This window comes from Acomys minous (genome assembly GCF_964271855.1).
Source record: "Acomys minous genome assembly, chromosome: 15".
Classification (NCBI taxonomy): Eukaryota; Metazoa; Chordata; class Mammalia; order Rodentia; family Muridae; genus Acomys; species Acomys minous.
In genome coordinates this window covers 80,990,039-81,009,232 of record NC_140497.1, presented here as the reverse complement: position 1 = coordinate 81,009,232, position 19,194 = coordinate 80,990,039, and the positions used below count along the sequence as shown (strand labels likewise).

The 19,194-nt window shown below is 44.9% G+C and overlaps 1 protein-coding gene across 8 annotated transcripts in view; it reads left to right on the top strand.

Moving 5' to 3' along the window:
- WDFY3 (WD repeat and FYVE domain containing 3) overlaps window positions 1-19,194 on the top strand; it is a 237,044-nt gene that overhangs the window by 42,570 nt on the left and 175,280 nt on the right. The window contains exon 2 of one of the 8 annotated variants that reach the window (XM_084759373.1): window positions 14,316-14,414. The exons of the other annotated variants lie outside the window; for them this stretch is intronic. The gene's annotated coding sequence lies outside the window, so the exon portion shown is untranslated. The remainder of the gene's footprint in view (window positions 1-14,315; window positions 14,415-19,194) is intronic. 8 annotated transcript variants of the gene reach the window in all.

Below are 19,194 nucleotides of genomic sequence, written 5' to 3'. Positions count from 1 at the left end.
ACAAGACAATATTTTTTTTACACTTCCTTTATTTTAGTTAACTCTTCTCTCCCCTTGTCATCGTCATCTCCCCATTTTCTCCAGCCTTCATCAGTACTCCCCTCTCCACTTTTTTTTTTTTTTTTTTTTTTTTTGGTTTTTCGAGACAGTCTCTCTGTGTAGCCTTGGCTGTCCTGGACTCACTTTGTAGACCAGGCTATCCTGGAACTCACAGCGATCCACCTGCCTCTGCCTCCCAAGTGCTGGGATCAAAGGCGTGCGTCACCATGCCTGCCGCCTAAGTGCTTTTTTTCTCCGGTTCAAGAAGCAGATTACAGTTGGGCATGGTGGCACATACTTTTCACCCCAGAACTCAGGGAGGCGGAGGCAGAGGCAGAGGCAGGTGGATCTCTGTAAGTTTGAGGCGAGCCTGGTCTGCAAAGCAAGTTTAGAACTGCCAAGGCTACACAGAGAAACCCTGTTTCAAAAAAAATAATAAAGAAAATAAAGAAAGAAAGAAAGCAGATTGCTTGCTGGTAATCCTGTGCTGAGCCTCTTGTGCTGGGACATAAATCATTTGCACAAGTAAGGAGAACGTGTAGTTCCCTCACTGAGGACTGCAGTGCTGGTCATCCTGACAGGACAGAGTGCCTGGCAGGGACAGGGTGACGAGGGTGGGGTCAGCATGGAGATGCAGCTGTAGGGCTTGTGCTGGTTTCCCGGTGGCCATCTCCTGTGAGCTGCCCCGTGGGACTAAATGCTCTCTTCTCCCTGCATTTCTTTTCTTTTCTTTTTTTTCTTTCTTTCTTTCTTTCTTTTTTTTTTTTTTTTTGTTTTTTGAGACAGGGTTTCTCTGTGTAGCCTTGCCTGTCCTGGACTCACTTTGTAGACCAGGCTGGCCTCGAACTCACAGCGATCCGCCTGCCTCTGCCTCCCGAGTGCTGGGATTAAAGGCGTGCGCCACCACCGCCCGGCTCCCCCTGCATTTCTTGACCTGTTGTCTCTGGGGGTTTTTGTTTTTGGCTCATGATGTTGTTTATTTCCGCTCTGAAATTGCAGGCTGTCCACAAAATAGATGTTTTCTTATAGCTAGCCAGACCGATAATAAAACATGGGCTTTTTATGATGAGCAGTTGCCCTTTGGTGTACTGACAGGGCCCTGGTTTCATGGTTAAGAACATTCAGCTGTAATTTCAGGATTAGTGGATTACGAAACAGGCTCTTGATCAGCTTGTGAGGAACACCAGCTCTGGTGATTGGAAACTGGCACAGAGAGTGACCACCTCACGCCTCTTGCCAGAACCCTGGGGTGCCTGGTTGGTGTGTGTTTGTAGCATCAGGCCTTTTTCATTCTCGTCCCATTAACTGAAGTTCACACACTTACTATTTGCACTATCCATTTATACAGGCTTGGGTGTGTTTTCCCTTTATTATACACTTTGAGTGTAGACATTGGCTCTTGGGAATTCTCACTTTAAGCTACTATAAAGAGAGAATTTGAGACAAGGAAATAGAAATGAAGTAAAAATAGACAGCAAGACCCCAGGCCTTCCTTGAACGCTGCTCTTGCTTCTGCGGAATGTCTGAGCTCCCCTCGTGGTTGGAACACTGAGTCCACAGAACATTAGGCTCAGTTGTGAGTTTCCCTTCACTATGACCAGAGAGTCGGACACTTTAATGTCCATATTCACTTTGAACAACATCAGTTTTATGTTGGTTTGAAATTTTGTGGTGACAAGCTTTAGATTTGCTTAAATTCTGTGACTAATAAAGTAATAAATATGTTTTATTGTGATAGAGTATGCCTAATCCAGAAGTGCTATTTTAATATTTAACTGTGATCTGTTGACACTTTATGCTTTCAAAATGTTTTGTAATCATCACTTGAAGTTCCAGAACTTTTTGTTATCTTAGACAGAATCTCTGGTGATTGGGCGGTGACCCCCCGTACCCCCTTTCATTCCTGGCCCCCGGTAACCTTTATTCTACTTTTTGTCTCTGTATTTGCCAATCTCAGAAATTTTATGTGTGACCCGAAAATTTCTGCCGCTTTATATATGGTTTGTCCACTTAGGATGTTTTCAAGGTTTATCCATGGTACTGCATGGATCAAACTTCATTTTTTAGGACAGAATAATACTTTATCATGTGTATATACTACATCTGTTGTAGATTTTTTTCCCTTGATAGACAGTTGAGTCACATCTACTCTTTGCTGTCGTGAAAAGCCACTCTAAGGCTCTCAGTCTTTGTAGCTGAGTCTGTGTTCAGGGCTTTCGAAAAGAGCTTGCTGGACCTTACAGTGGCCAGCCTTCCACATGAGTGCATGGCTGACAGCAACACAGTATCTTGGCTAGTGATAGACGGGCAGATAGACAGACAGACAGACAGACAGATACTTGGTCAGCAGTAGATGGATGGATGGATGAATGGGAAAATAGATAAATAGATAAATGTTCATGCATTCATTCCTTGGGCTATTTCAAGATTGTATTAACCTTCTTGTTTGTGAGTTATAAGACAGCTCTCTGTATACTGAATATTAAACTATCCTAAGATATAATAGTTCCAATGATTTTCTTGTTTTTGTTTTGTTGATTGGGCCCTTTGATATACTGAAATATTGAATTTTGCTGAAAGTCCGTGTTTCTAGTATGTCTTTTTGCTTTCTTGTTGTTTTGGTGACATATTTAAAACAAAGCATTATGAAGTTCAAGGTCCTAAAGGTCTGCTCCTCTTTGCTTGTTTGAGTTTTATGGTTTCATCTTAAAATTTTACATCTGTTGTATATTAGAAGTTGACTTTTATGTGGCTATTTCTACTTTTAGAATATATTTTTGTTTTTGTTTTAATTTACATGGATTCTCCTTTTCCTGTTAAATGCTCATAGTCTGCCGATTGAAAATCAATTGGCCGTGTGTGTGAGGTGTTTTTCCTGGGCTTCCAGTACTGTGTGTGTGTGCCCATTATTAAGCCAATATTACATTATTTTGTTATATTTAACTTGCTATATGTTTGCGTGCGCATTGATGCGAATGAATGGAGGCACCTCAGTTGTCCATTTCTTGTTTTCTGCCATATAACTAGGGCAGTGGCTCATGAGCTTTTGTGGACTCACTTGCCTATACCCCCCATGTCCCCTAAGGAGACTCGGTGAGATTGCAGACACTCTGACATTCACCTGCCCTCTAGTGTGGATTCGTGTGCTTTGACTCACTGAGCCAGTTCTCCAACCACTAACTATTACTTGTAATATGTAATTTAAAAAATATTTCTATTTCTAAGCTCTGGGGATGTGCAGTGGGAGAGAGTTTGCCTAGCATGTGTGAGGACTGGGTGTGAGTCCCTGGGACCACACATACACATGCATGCGCGCGCGCGTGTGTGTGTGTGTGTGTGTGTGTGTGTGTGCACGCGCGCGCACATTCCTAATATATTTCTTAAATCCTGCTACTTGGGATTCTTGAGCTCCGCCCCCTGACTGCTCTGGGTTGCAGCATGTGCCACAGGTCTTGCTTAAGTTTTGCTCGTAATAGTTTCATTTGTTTTGTGGTACTTCAGAAAGTACTCAAAGTATCACATTTACAAGTTCTGATGGTTATCATCATTTGAGGAAAATGAATGCCTGGCCTAGCAAATGTTTGGTTATTCAACGGATGCTATTCTTTCTTTACAAACTAGATGCTTGGGGGCTGAAGAGGCAGCTCGGTGAGTAAGAGCGCTTGCTCTTTCACAGGACTTGGGTTCTATTTCCAGCACCCATGTGGCCCACCACCACTCACAATTCCAGTTCCAGGGAATCCAACTCCTGCTTCTCACTTCCGGGGGTACTAGGAATGTATGAGGCACACAGACATACATGTAAGCGAAAGTAGATACTTAGAAAAGCATGGAGACATTAGATGATTACTGCATGCTTCGTAATTGGTTACAGAAAGAATACAGACGTGAGAGACAGCCCGTCATGTACGTGGCTAGTAGCTGATGTTTTTAAGTCGGTGGTTTGTTTTGTCTGTGTGAGACAGGCTTCCATGTCCTTGGACCTATTTATTTTTCCTGAACGTTCTGTGAGATTTCTGCGTCTCTGTACGTGGAGAGCATGTTTATGTGTGCACAAGTACATCTGTGCGCAGGTGCACGTTTGCATGCCAGGGCTGATCTTTGTTGGTTCTCTCCACCTTCTGTATTGAGGAAGGGTCATCCGTGAACAGACTGCTTACCGTTTCTGATGCTCTGTCTCCGCCTCCCCTGAACTGAGATAATTCACAGGCTGCCATGCCCACCTGGCATTTACTATCGGTTTGGGGGAATCCAAATTCAGTTCTCATGTGCTTTACCCGTGACGCCCTTTCCCCAGCCCCCAGCCTTGAACTTCTGGTCTTTACTGTGGACCGCATGCCACACGCTGCCTCTGAAAGCCTTTGGCTAAAAAAAGACTTAAGAAAGCCCAGAATGTGACGTCCAGCAGCTTTCTATCCCCACTGGAACCCGTGTCTCCTGTGTGTCGCCTGCCATTCTCGGCCGCTCCCCTTCTACTCTCTTCCAGATCAGCGTCTCTCTCTCTTCCCCGTCTGGCACTTTATTTTGTTTCCTTAGTCTTATAGGTAAGATTTTATATTTATTTCATTTTATTTATGTATTTTTTATTATTCTGCTTTCTTTGGGTCAAACTCACGTTATGTAGTCTCGCATGGCCTAGTATTTGCCATGTAGTCCAGAATAGCCTCAAAGTCACGGCAAGCCTCCTGCTGAGGTCCCTCAGCTACTGAGATTTTAGGTGTGAGCCACCCTACCTGGCATGTATCTGTGTGTTTGTAGAGCGCTGACACAATAGTGCGAGACTGCGTCTTTCCCTCCTTGATAGTATTTTATGCTTCTCTGGGTTCCATGGGATGTAGCCCAGTGGAGAGCAGGACCAGGGAGGCGCAGACCGGTAGTGATTAAATGAATAGATGTGTGTTAGTCACGTGACGATGCTATTCAGACTTGCCCACTTAGAAAGACACACATCTATTTTCCCGATTCCTGTGGGCTGGGCATTCAGGACGGGTTAGCCAAGTGCTGCTGGCTTCCCAAGTCTCAGGAGATTGTGGGCAGGACATCGCCTAAGTGTATCTAAGGTTGTGACAGGGCTGCGATTCCCTTCCAGGACGGCTGTTGACAGGGGCTCAGTTTCTTACTGGTTCTCTTCAGGAAGCCCATTGTCTGCTCACGTGGGACGCTCTACAGGGTTGCTTGTGGGTCTTCACAGTGCGGACAGGGGCTTCCTTTAAAAGGAACATATGGTGCATGAGAGAGAGGCAGAGGAGGCGGCCTCACATCATCTCTTTTGCTGTATTCTGCCACGTGGAAGGAGAGGGTGACTAGACTTGTGTTTCAAAGGAGGAGTATAAAAGAGTTTTATAGTCAACATAGTAATTTATACTTTTGTTTTTAGACCTGACCATAGTGGACTTTTCTTGATATTAAAACAGTGGTCCACTAGAAATAGTTAATAGATGTTTTAAAGAATGTTTTTATTAAAACATTTTTGCTTAATTTTTTCATGATGCAAAGTAGCCAGGCTACATATAAATATACTTAATTTCATTGCTATCTAAATATTTATAATTTTATTTCAGTTTTTTTTTAACTGAGATTTTAGAAATGTGAAAATTATCTGTTGAGTTCTGTGTTGCTTGTAAAAGGAGTATGCTGCAAAATCCACTGTATCTTTTTTTTTTTTAAGATTTATTTATTATGTATACAGCATTCTGCCTGCACGACAGAAGAAGGCCCCAGATCTCATCATAAATGGTTGCGAGCCACCATGTGGTTGCTGGGAATTGAACTCATGACCTTTGGAAGAGCAGTCAGTGCTCCTAACCTCTGAGCCATCTCTCCAGCCCCATCCACTGTATCTTTAAGACAAAACCGTTCTGTGAAATGCATTTATGCATGTTTGACAGAAAAAATAGTCTTTTAAACTTCATGGCCTAGAACAATATATAATAAACAAAAATTAAAGCCTTTTAAGCCTTCATTTCTTGCCCATTCAGGAAAATGTTGAGTTTTTACTATACACCAGGTATTTCTCTAGGCATGGAGTATTGTGACAAGACAGGCCTGTTTGTTCTGCCCACTTGGAGTTCATGGTCTGGTGGGGAGTTAGATTAGTGCATAGGCATTTAGCAAAATTGATAACTGCAGTCTGTGGATGGACGAAGGAAGATGTGACAAAAGTGTCGGAGGTGTACCTGCATTGTCAGAAAAACTGTCAGTAGGGTGGACTTTAAAGCTGAGAACTGAGAGCTCTGTGTGCCAGGAACTCGTGCAAAGAAAGAAGGCCCTGAGTGTGAACAGTTGGTGTGTGAGGCGTTGGAAGGATGCCGGGAGATGCCCAGCCAGAGAGTGGAACGCAGTTTGAGAGGTAGGAAGGGATCAGATTCTCTGGAGTCATGAGAAGGAGGGTGGAATTTATTCAGTACACTGGGAGCTATTGTTGGGTTTAAATTTACCAATTAGGGTTTCTGTTAACCAGAGGTATCTTGCCTGCAAAAGAAAGAAATCATGGGCGGGAGAAAAGCTGAAAAAGCAGGAAAGAGGCCATTGTAGTTCAAAGAAAAGAGGACATGGCGGTTACATTTTAAGTGATACAGAAAAGAAAGAAAGATGGAGCTGAGATGCGCTTGTCAGCAGAGCTGATGAAGGAGACAGGAAAGGATGATAACCTAGGTTGATGGCTGGAGTAGACGGGTGCTACCGTTAAATGAGACTGGCCGTTGGGAGAGGGAAATCCTAAGTTTATTTTCAACATGTTGATTATGTGCAGCCTGCCTATCTAGTAGAGTAAATGCTCAGTTCTGGAAATCAGGGCCTCGGGAAGAGAGTGCAGTGGGTCATCTGGACCCAAGAAACACAGCTTTGAGTGTGCATGCATGCACGACGAGCCTTGTCCTCACTGTATGAAAGTGAGAAAGGGCAGCCAGAAAGCTTGCTTTGTTTATGTACACACATAAACACCAGTCTGTGTGTAGTACGTTCATTTTTCTATTGCTCTGATACGATAGCCCCACAAAAGCAACTTCAGGGAGAAAGGGTTTGCTTGGCCTAGAATTTGAGATCTATACATCACCACAGGGAGGTCAAGGTGAAAGGACTTGAGGCAAGTGATCATTTCTTATCCACAGTCATGCACAGAGCAGTGAGTTTTGACTCGTGGGTGCTAGTTAGTGCTCGGCTCATTTTCTCTGCAGGGGCACATATCAGAACCTCCTTCCTAGGGAGTAGTGCCACTCAAAGGTGGTCTTCCCACCTCAATTGCGCCCCCCCCAAACACTGGTAAACCTAATCGAGACCCTCACCGAGGCTCCCCAGGTGATGCTAGCCAGTGCCAGGTTGACAGTTAAGACCAAGTCACCATACGACTTGTATGTTTTTTGTATGTATGTTTTTTTTGTTTACTTTTGTTAATTATTTTGTGTATGAGAGAGATTTAAACCTTCCCACTGGCTCTCTGTGAAGTGAGCAGGTAGCAAACGCACTTCCTAGTTGTATGACTTTGGAATGTTGCCTCTGAGCCTCACTTTGTATACTGAAGACAGCGTGAGTTACTTGTGTAAGGTTAGTGTCTAGGCCAGTCTGTTCATAGTAAACATAAAACATTCTTTTATTTCCCCATGTTTTGCTCTCATTGTAGATGTGTCTGGCCTTCTTGTCATATGAATGCACACTGTCTCACTACTCTCATGTGGTTTATATTTGTTGTTTGTTTTCTGAGACAAGGTCTCACTATATAACTTTGGCTACCCTGGAACTTGCTGTGTAGCCCAGGCTGGCCTCAAACTCATAGAGATCTCCCTGCTTTTGAGTGTTGTGTGCTGGGATTAAAGGTATGTACTACCATACTTTCAAAGCCCTCATGTGTGGTTTTAGGTTTCATATGTGAAATGTATGAAACTGTTCCTGAAATATTCATATATGATCTCCCCATGTTTTTATCTGTCTACAATAACTTTGATGCGGCAGCTTTCAAGACTGCTACTTACATAGCAAAAGTCTTAAAGGCTTGTTTTGAGATATTTTTGAAGTCTGACGAGTAGAACAAAATAACAGTATCATCAATTTATTTTTTACATCTGTGTGTTCAGCTTTTAATAATTAATAAAAGACTCAGCTCCATTTTCATTGTCCAGGGTCAGAAGTGACGTTGAACAGTTAGGCGTAGAAACGATGTTTAATATGCTTCTCGTTGTTCTGTTTTTTTCTTTCCTCTGTCCATCACTTCTCTTTCTTTCCTCTTAAATCGAAGCAGTGGATGCAAACTGCCCTGTGTTGTAGAAAGAGGCCCCACCATCGAATGCCTTTTCTGTTTCCAGTACCTGTCCATAACCTTTAACCCTTCATTTCCCATTAACAGTGTTGCAGTAAAGCCCCTGCCTCTCTCCTCCGCCAGTCTAGAGAGAGTAGGAAATTCTGCTCAGTGGTTGCATCGTAACCTGTTTACATCATTTCAGAATGCCGTGGCATATCATTAGTTCCAGCACAAGAGTGATCCAGTTTGCCTATAAAAGGCCTTGGCCCATTTGGGTTGCTCTAACAAAACCACCACAGATTGGGAGGGTTTTAAACATCAGAAACTTCTCATGGTTCTATAGATAGGCCAGGCCTGTCAATCAGTGTCCAGGAGTCCACGCTCCAGGAAATCTGACTCGCCTGAACACTTACTAAGGCAATGGGAGGAATAGTTACCCCTTAATGAAATAGCGTACCTGTTTCTAGAAGCCGCTCCTCCATGCTCCATGCTCATAGAGCCTTCACCCGCAGCCTGCTGACTTTTAGTGTGACTTTCCCTTCTTCAGACACTGGCTTAGGCATGCTTTCCATGATGCTCTGGGCTTTCTCACTCGTTCTTGGAGCCTCTGACTAAAGCCACCCCCCCTCCCCCCGCCATGTCCTTGTCACCCATGTGCCTCCATTGCTGAACCTCCTGCTTTCTTGGACTCTTAACCAAAAGGCACATCTTTCTCTTCCTCTTTGCCATCTTCTCTTGGCACCTGCTGAGGTTTTATTTCAAACTCTAATGAAATGGTCTTCTAGCTTCCTCCTAAGTCTGGCTCTAAATTATTTTGTTAATAAGACTAGTAAGCTAAAAAGAGGTAACCCCAAACTCCTAGGTAACAGTAGTTTATTCTGTTTAGTCCCGTGCCTTAATTGACAGGGAGGTGACACAGTGATGTTACGTGTGCAGAGTGCTCATGACTTGTGTGATCCACACCTGCTAGACGCCTGGCTTTGGCCTGCTTGCTTTACCGCTGTCTTAGCAACCTTTCTGCTACTGCACCAGGAGGTACCTGGGACAGCATAACTTAAAGCTTACCAGGCTGAAGAGCTCAAAAGTCTTGGCACTGACTTGGCAAAGACTTCCATGTGGTGTCATCATGTGGCAAAGGGTATCACATGGTGCAACGACAAAAAAAATGTACTCTATGGTTGCTTTGGCTTTTTCATGAAGACAGAGCCCTCATGGCTCTCATTATAGTGGTAGCTACCTTTCAGTAGGATGCACAGTAGAAGATTTGATAGTGAAGTATAAGACCCAGTGTGAATCTCTGCAGCTTCGGAATGGCCGTCCTAGCTGTATCAAGGTTCACTGAGGTATAGCTTTTTGGGCCCAGTTAAATTTGATGCATGAAAGTTGTTATTTACTAAAACATTTTAAAATTCTTTAGAACATGCACATGCACGCACTCTACAAACAGGAAACATAAATGCAGTCAAAGAATCATATTAAATTTATGATGTGATAAATAATTCACATACAGTGTTGATTAAATTATTTTTTTAAAAAGGCTTATACTGGCGTTTTTATACGTTTTGCTGATTTAATGAATTTCTGTTCCACCTTATACTGGTGGCAGATGGAATCTTAACCAATACTTGCCTCCCTATCTTTTTTCCTTCCTTCCTTCCTTCCTTCCTTCCTTCCTTCCATCCATCCATCCATCTATCCATCTTGTAGCCAGCTGGGCTCAAGCTGACTGAGCCTCAGATGGCCCTGAACCCTACATCTTCCCACCTCTCCCTCCCAAGTGCTGGAATTCCTTGCATGAGCCACCATGCCCAGCCAGCTTTCTGGACTATCCTAATAGGAATTTACGTGCTTTGCTTAGCTACATGAGAACGCTTGCATTTCCTCTTTACTCTGGTGCGTTCTAACTCTTGTGCTTAGGCTTCATTTTGAAGTATCCATTCCAACAAATAGTCCCATACCCAAGGAACTCCGTAGTGAGATGAGGCTGAAATCAAAGCCCACGGTCCCCAAAAGAAAGGAGAAGCTGTACAGACTGCGTGGCTTGGATGCTGGTCATCGTCTCTACCTTCCTTCCAGGAACTGTTTCCCGGCACAGCAGGCCAGTTCTTCCTGAAGAGTCTGAACGGCGGGTGTGTCAGTCAGTCTCATCTGTAAATTCTATAAGAACAGGCAAGAGGTAGTTCCCACCTAACTGTAGTGTAGGTTGGGTATCTAAGCCATCGTTCATGTGGACAGTGCGTTGAATTTTGGCTTGCCTACAAGTGCCAGGGTGGCAGCCATGGACTCCAGTGTTTCTCCCTGTAAACGGCACCATCCATCACTGAAGGTACAGTAGAGTTTTGGTCAACTGCCATGGGTCCCTATGCTTGAAAATGTTCCCTTCTTTTCTATCTCTAAGTAGCAGCTCAGCCCGTTTGCTGTCAACTCCCACCAAGACCACATCATTCATGGTGTTACCCAGGTACCAGGTGATGGACTTCTGTTCCCCTCTGTGAATGGAGCCGGCGGGGTTTAGTCCATGGTCAGCCTGCTCCTCTGTGTGGGCCTGTGGTGAGGAGAGCACCATGGTGGCAGGAGGGTGGTGGGGCGGCGCTGCCCCTCTCAGGGCATCCAGGATGTGGAGCGCTGAGTCTTTAACAGGTGAACCATAGAGTGACTCACAGAGTGGCAGATACAGTGAATTCAGCACAATAATTTTTTTTTTCGAGACAGGGTTTCTCTGTGTAGCCTTGGCTATCCTGGACTCACTTTGTAGACCAGGCTGGCCTTGAACTCACAACGATCCATCTGCTTCTGCCTCCCGAGTGCTGGGATTAAAGGCGACAATAATTTTCTTTTAAGTCTACTTTCTTTGTGGCATGGGTTAATTTTTCAGTAGTGTGTAGCTTTCGTTCAACCGCATAATTTTAATTTTTAAATTCTGAGAACATGTTTTCAGAGAGACTGAGAATTGAAAGGAGATTTTTGGAAGGCTACTTATCATACAGTATGCTGGTGTTGAGTAAAACTCTTTGCATCCGCTGTTTCTACTTCTCTGTAACAATCCTGAAAGGGAGAAATAAGAGGCAGGGTTGGATATGGTCTCCTTCATGGTCTCACAAGTCACAGAGTGTCAGCCTCAGCGTTTACTTGTTAGGACATCCATTCAAGGGGAATGGAGAAGCTTCTCCTTTGAAAGGTAGGAGGGTGGGTCGATTTGCTAGGGACTTCCTGGTGTACTTCTGTTGTGCTGGGGATTTGAGTCCGCCCTTCGATGCAAGTGTGAATGACTTACAGAAGCTTAGCGTCTGAGCTGAGCGCCTGTCTTCCAGGTTTTAGCCTAGATGGGTCTTTTTAGTTATACTTGAAGGAAGTGCCTAGTGACTAGTTTGCTTTAATGGAATGCAATTCTTCATGATTTTCAGAACTTACTTCATGGGGTTCATAAAATTTATAAGTTTCTTTTAGTATGTGTACTGTATAAGGGGTTTGCATGTATGGAGTGCCCATGTGTATTCGTGTGTGTGTGTGTGTGTGTGTGTGTGTGTGTGTGTGTGTGTGTGTGTGTGTGTGTGCAGACCAGAAGCTATGTTGAAAGTCTTCCTTGATCAGTGTCCAATCTCTTGCTTGAATCGAGTGCTTGCTTGTTGTAGTTGGTCGACTGACTCTGGAGATTCTTTGTCTCTGCTTCCTAAAGTGCTAGCAGTATGGACGGGCCATCACATCCTCCTCACACTTTGTGGGTGCTGAGGATCCAAATACTGCTCCCTCAGGCTTGTCAAGCAATTGGCCGACCGAACCCTAACCCTTACTCTCTCTCTACATGTTGACCCTATTGTAAGGGGCTGCTTTTGTGGTAGAGTGTCCCAGCAGAGGTGGAATGAAATGCTGACTCTCTATTAACAGCTTGCAAGTGGGAAAGAATTTGGAGAGTTAGACTGAGGAAACTCGCATGTGTGAAAATGCAGACCCCGATGGAAAGCACACCTTTGTGTTTACAGCTGGTCTTCAGAGTAGGAGGAAAGTAATCCGAGATAACACGCCATTCTCTGTGTAGTGCGTCAAGTCCCGCAGGGAAAGTGTACCACACTCAGACTTAATAGTCACTGTCAGATACCAACCTATCAGACTGTGCAGAAAATCCATAGAAAAATTAGCATGATTTATTGATTTAACACCCTGTAGTGAGCCAAAGATGGCATCAGGAATGAAATCTAAGTGGGTAGAGATTCAGGCCTTACTTTCTACTCTGATCTATCTGGGAAATTGCTTAAATCTGCTGGGAGTTGGGGGAGGGGGCTTTGGGATGCACACCTTTAGTCCCAGCCCTTGGGGGGCAGGGGCAGAGGCAGAGGCAGAGGCAGAGGCAGAGGCAGAGGCAGAGGCAGAGGCAGAGGCAGAGGCAGGTGGATCTCTGAACTTGAGGCTGTGAGTTCCAGGACAGCCAGGGCTACCCAGAGAAACTCTGTCTCAAAAACTAAAACCAGCCAAACAAAAAAAACAACAAAGAAATTGCTCAAATTCTTTATCCAGAAATTAGAAGTATTTTTGTTTGTATTTTTCTTTTTAACTATCTGCTATTTTTTGCATGTATCATCTCCAAAATTTAGTTATTAAAACTACTGGGCTCTGATGGCTGCAGGAGGTGATCAGGCAGCTCTCACTAAAAGAATGTGAAATGGATAAAGTATTCACAAGAATCTCCACATAACAGCTGACCTTTCCCGTCTCCTCCTCCTCCTCCATCTTGTGAGGACACTGTCCCATTCTTCCAAGGGATGTGCTCAAGGCACCAGCCTGGGGATGGAGCAGCCCTCATTTTCAGTTTCAGTTGCTGGGCTGCTGAAATAGGAAGGCAGCCTGGATCTTTGTTTCTGTTATCTGCCCAGATGTTTTCAGTGTGGGAGCCTTGGCTGGAAAGTCTGTCCAGAAGAGTGGCTCACCTGGATGATCAGATCTTTGTTCTGCATATCGCCCTGATGGCAATGTTACTGTTAATCTTCCTGTTGGAAGGCTGTCTTGGGTAGGGGTGTTGCATTTGGTTGTGATTATATTTGACATGAAGATCAAACATGTGGGGAACCGATAGCTGGTGATGTCTACCTGGTCATGGCCAGGTTGTTATGTCTTCCTGTTGTCCCAGGACTGTGACAGCAGCATCCAGGTGGGCAGGGAAGAGCAGTGGTAGGAGCTTCGTCCTGTTTATCTTGGGGCCAGAAGCTGTGGTCTTGGGCATGAACTGCTACTGTTGGTAGAATGCGTTTTGTTTGTAACTGAAGTAACTGTCTCTAGGCACACTTCACAGGTGAGCCGGGAAGCTGGTGAGGAGGATGTTTTGCCTGTTATGTTGAAATTAATGTGAGCTAAAGCCACGCAAAGCTGGTGGCTGCCAAATTAGACAGTACAGACTTACGCCCCCCAAGAGCTGTGGGTTGTAATCCCTATAGAAGAGGTCTGTGTGTTGAATTGCTTGAGGGCTGCATCTGTTCACCTCACTTCTGAATATCGAAGTCAAGTAGTTAACCTTACTGTTCAGACTGTAGCATAGCTGTTCAGTGTTTGGTTCTGTCTCTTCTATAATGCCATGTCCAGAGTGAGTTTGTCTAAGGCTGCTACACTTGTTAAGATAGTGTGAGGGAAACAGCTGTCCAATGCTATGGTGGAATGGTGGAATGTCCCTGTCACTGTGTCCCCTGTTAGGAAAACGCTGATGGTTTAAAGCTCTTTATTTGCTCAAGTATTTTAAAAGTGCGGTTCCCATACTTGACCATTACTTAGTACTAAGAGTAGAACTTTAGGAGTGGTCGTCCTAAAATCTCATGTTTTATCTCTGTGGCAGTGGTTCTCACCCCTAGCACATGTTAGAAGCCATTGAGGAAACTCCCCAGTCCCAGGCTCCCTGACTGGGGCAGAGGAGGGTATGGGCAGCAGAGCATTTTTTTTTTTTAGCCTCTCCTATGAATGGAAAAAGTAGCGGGCCTGAGGTGATTAGCAGGTGTGGGTTTCTGTTGGAGTGAGACAGTCTCAGTTAGAGACTAATTCATAATCTGCCTTCTCTTTCTAGTTGGAGCCCAGATTTCCAGTCCCGAATAAGGCGCCATCTGGGGATGGGCCCCATTGTGCTCACACACTCAGAGCGAGCTATCCGAGGAATGCCCTAAAGGTCAGTGCGTGCCAGAGGAGCCAGTGGCTTCTGGTCAGGCTTTACCACCATTGAGTGTGTCAGTGAAGTGCAGGGGATGATTGCTTGTGAGTACAAGTGGCTTTTACATTGACTTGATTAGTAGTTCTGTCTTTATATGTTTGGTTATTTAAATATGTTAGGAACTATAAAATGTCTGAAGAATTACATTTGAATGGGTCATTTAAAGGAGGATGTATAGAGCACATTCATCTATATGGTTATAGATGTGTAGCATTGTAAACAAAGATATTAAAAAAAATTGGTGATGATGGCTCTGGGGAGGGGAGACGAGGCTGGGTGCTTTTCAATGTATATTTTTGTATTATGATATTAAAAAATCTGTGGTGTGGTAAATGAAAAAAAAAACATAATGGCTGAAATTTTTCTAGAATTTTGACAGTTTTTCTTACTAGAGGTACTGCCCTTCCCCCCTTCTTAAAACAGATTTTGGTTTTGATTTTTCCAGATAGGGTTTCCCTGTGTAGCTCTAGCCGTCCTGGAATTCACTTTGTAGATCAGGCTGGCCTTTGAACTCACAGAGATCCTCCTGCCTCTGCCTCCTGAGTCCTGGGATTAAAGGCGTGCATCACCACGCCCAGGCAACTGTCCCTGTTGGTTGATTGCCTCTGCTGATTTGGTCTGGATGTGTGATTTAGTGGCACTCTTCAGCTTTCCCTGTCTAGGGTTTTTATTTTCCTTTGCATTTTCCTATGCTCCATTCAGCCCACCATGACCACATGTTCTTCTTGAATCGTGATTCTTAGAGTGGGCTCTTTCTCCAGCTCAGTCCCTCGTACCAGCACTCCGCCAGCCACACAGCTCGATGCCTGGGTGTTCTGCGCCTCATTCTTTGATCCTGAAGGGTGGTGAGCCCCCAGCTGACGCCATCTTGTGTTGACAGCATCACTTGCCCCACCACTACTCCACCTTTCTCAGTGCAGCAGCAGCAGCAGCAGCAGCAGCAGCAGCAGCAGCAGCAGCAGCAGCAGCGTTCAGTTCATCCACCAATGTTTAGGGATTATTGTTCGCCTCACAATAAGCCTTTCGTGATCTGTTTGTGTCTGCTTCTCCTATGCAGATATTATCTCCATCACCCTGCCCCCCCCCATTTCCCCCTCCATCCCCCCTCCCCCCTCCCAACACACACTCAAGTTCACCCTGTGTTCTAACTGTTCCCAACAGTAAGGGGACCCAGCACCTCATCGTATGCTTTTTCCTCTGTTATGTAGTCTGCTTGCTGTTAGTCAGATAAGGTGCATCCCGTTGAGTGGGCTTTAGTTCAGCTCACTAGATCTGGTTCAGACTCTGAAGCAGAGGTGCTAGTCACCCCTGGTGCTAGTTGATGTCACATGACCCTAGGAAGTATGCGTTCCCTTTCTTGCCACCGTCATCTATCCGTCTAGTACTTGGATGCCAAAGTGTTTCCAACCGAACAAGAGAATAGCAGTTAACATGTGCAGGTTTAATATTCTTGCTTTTAAATATTTGCACTGACTACTTCAGCGTCTTTGATAAATAAGAACTAAACTGAAGTTGGCATCTATGAAGAAGTGGATTATTGATTACTTTTATTTGGAAAGGGTAGAATGATCATCTTTTTGAAGGAGCTGAGCGCATTCCTCACAGATGGCCCATGTGGTAATTATGGGGCAGTTTGGCTTTTTTTATTTCACATTTATTGCATTGCTTGGATGTTTCTCTTTCTCCTTACAACATTTTCTTTGGAAATTGGCATCATTTGCCATTTGCCATTTTGTAGTTTGACGCACACGCCGTGGTAGAGATTTGCTTTTGCTTCCACGTTCGTCTTTGTACAGATGCAGCGCTCCAGTGAGTATCCAGAGCTGGGTCTATGCTAAGTTCTTAGTGTGCGGACTGTGGCGTGCTGGATGTGTTCAACATTGTGACCCCATCTCAGCCTCCTGAGTCCTGGGACTACAACTGTGAATGGAACTCCTGGCTGAAACAATTTAACAAGTATTTATAAGCTGACTACAATGGTTTGGTTTCTAGGAAGTTACATAGTAAAAGTATGTGTCTTTTTAGAGCTTAGATTTTCAGAAGGAAGGAGAAAAAAACTGATGCCAGCATCCTTTACTCTCTCGGCTGTGTTGCTTCAGCCAGGAGTTCCATTCACAGTTGTAGTCCCAGGACTCAGGAGGCTGAGACGGGGTCGTCACAGGTTCAAGACCAGCTTGAGCTATATGGTACATACCAGGTCTGCCAGGGCTCTACAATAAATCCTTGTCTGCTAATACCAGCAGGTTATTAAATGAATATTTTCTGATAGGGAGAGTCCAGGGAGAAGGGTACGAGACCATTATCAGCCCGTGGCAGTCAGTGATCCCTGTTTTGAGTCTGACTATAGAAGAAAACTATGGAAATAATGACATTTTGGGAGAGGATTTGGACACTGGATATTTGAAGGTGAACAGTGCGGGTCAGCCAGGTGTACTGCTGCACTCCTGTGAATCCTAGCCCCAGGAGGCACAGGCTGGAGGCTCTCAAGTTCAAGGCCTGACTCTTGGTCCAAGGTCAACCTGGGCAATTAAGATTTTATGTGGTGACACACACCTTTAGTCCCAGGACTCTGAGGCAGAGGCAGGTGGATCTCTGTGAGTTCCAGGCCAGCCTGGTCTACAAAGTGGGTCCAGGACAGCCAAGGCTACACAGAGAAACCCTGTCTTGGTGGGGGCGGGGGGGAAAGATTTCATCTAGAAGAAACTACTTTTAAAAGGTCCCGCAGGGGAAGGGCAGCGATAGATGCTTACCTGGTGCTCTGGCTTGCTTTCTGTTGCTGTGATAAAACACTGATCACAACCAACTCGGAGGAGGAAAGGGCTTCTATTGCTTGCAGATTACAGTGCTTTACCTAAGGAAGCCAGAGCAGGAGCCTCCAGGGAGGAACGGAAGCAGTGGTCACCGAGGAACAGGGATACACGCTTGCTTCCAAGCGCATGTTCAGCTGGCTTGCCCAGCCCAGGCCTAGGGATGGCTCTGCCCAGAGTGGGCTGTGCCCTCATTCATCAAGTAGCAACCAAGGAAATGCCCCCACAGACATGTCTAACCAGCCCAATGTGATGGAGGCAGTTCCTTCCCTCGTCCCAGGTTTGTCAAGTTGAGGACTGACACTAACCGTGGTATCTTGCATGCGTGAAGCCTGGGATTGGCGTTCAGCGCTCACGCACTAGAGAAGCAGATTTTAGAATTGTAGTTTGGATCTAATTAAAGCAGAGGAAACCGGGCGGGGTAACACAGGCCTTAACCCCAGCTGCTGGGAGGTAGAGACAAGAGGATCAGTTCATGCAGCCTCAGCCACATGGATGATGAGACTTGTTGCTGTTCGTTGGTTAATTGGCTGTCCTGGACTTGCTATGTAGACCAGGCTGGCCTCAAACTCAAAGATCCACCTGCCTCTGCTGGGACTGAAGGCGTGCTCTACCACTGCCTAGCTTCAGAAGCCTTTTCTTTCCTCAGCAAAAAGAAACATTTTCCATGGACGAAATGCCAAGGGAGTTCACCTTCCCTCTGCTTCCTGCACTTATAGCACAGGCTTCCTAATTGCTGAGAAGACATGGCAGCTGTCCTTCCCAGTATATGCATTCATGTCTGTGTGGTTCACACACAGTGAGGACTCTGACCTTAGGGATCAACGCAGTTCTTATTTTCTTCCTTTTTCTTTTTGTTGTTTGTTTTCTTTTTGAGACAGGGTTTCTCTGTGTATCCTTGGCTGTCCTGGACTCGCTTTGTAGGCCAGGCTGGCCTCGAACTCAGAACGATCTGCCTGCCTCTGCCTCCAGAGTGCTGGGATCAAAGGTGTGCGCCACCACGTCCGGCTGCATTTCTTATTTTCATGATGATGCTCGGCTTCGGATATCCTCAGGGGTCTACTGGTTCCTTGCAACTCTGAACTTGAAGCTCAGTTCAGTGCTCTCCTTTTATACGTAAGGCATGTAGAGCCCCTCCTCTTCCTCCTTTTCTCTGTGGGTCTGTATCTCTGTCTCTTATCTTACGATGTAGCCCAGGCTACCCTCAAACTCATAATCCTCCAGCCTCAGTCTTCTGAGTACTGGAGCCACAGTTATGTCCCCTACTGCTAACTGCTGTATTTCATTTTTTTTTAAAATAGCTTACAGTCATCCCCAATGAACTTAGACTATTCACAGTGTATTCCTAAAATATGATGGCAAAATAAGCTTTAGTGTGATAATGCGCGTTTATGTGTTGAGCTATGAATTGCAGAACCAGCACCCATTCCTGTCAGTTTAAACAGCAATGTTCTTATCACCGTATTAGAGGAGTATAGAACTGTGGAGCAGAGGGAAGGGCCGGAAGAAATAAATACTTCCCTGTCCTATGCTACAGAACACACCATTAAGGATACTTTTTAATAAAGGATTTATGTCTGAAGATCCAGAAGAAAGTGCTGGATCCCCTGGAACTGGAGTTACAGGCAGTTGTGAGCTGCCACGTGGGTGCTGGGAACCAAACCTGGGTCCTCTGGAAGATAAGCAAGTGTTCCTAACCACTGGGCCGTCTCTCCAGTCTCAGTCAGGATGCTTCATGTGTGGGTTATGAAGCATGTAGGCATGGACAGCTCAAAGTTGGAGGCCATATTTTGGCCTAGGACCCGATTATGTGTGTTACTTGTATTGTGAATAGATGTCATTTTAAAATATTTGAAAAAAAAAAAACCCACAGTAATTTGTGGTACCATTGTCCATATAAGAGCATAGCCACACTTACTGCGGCCACCGCT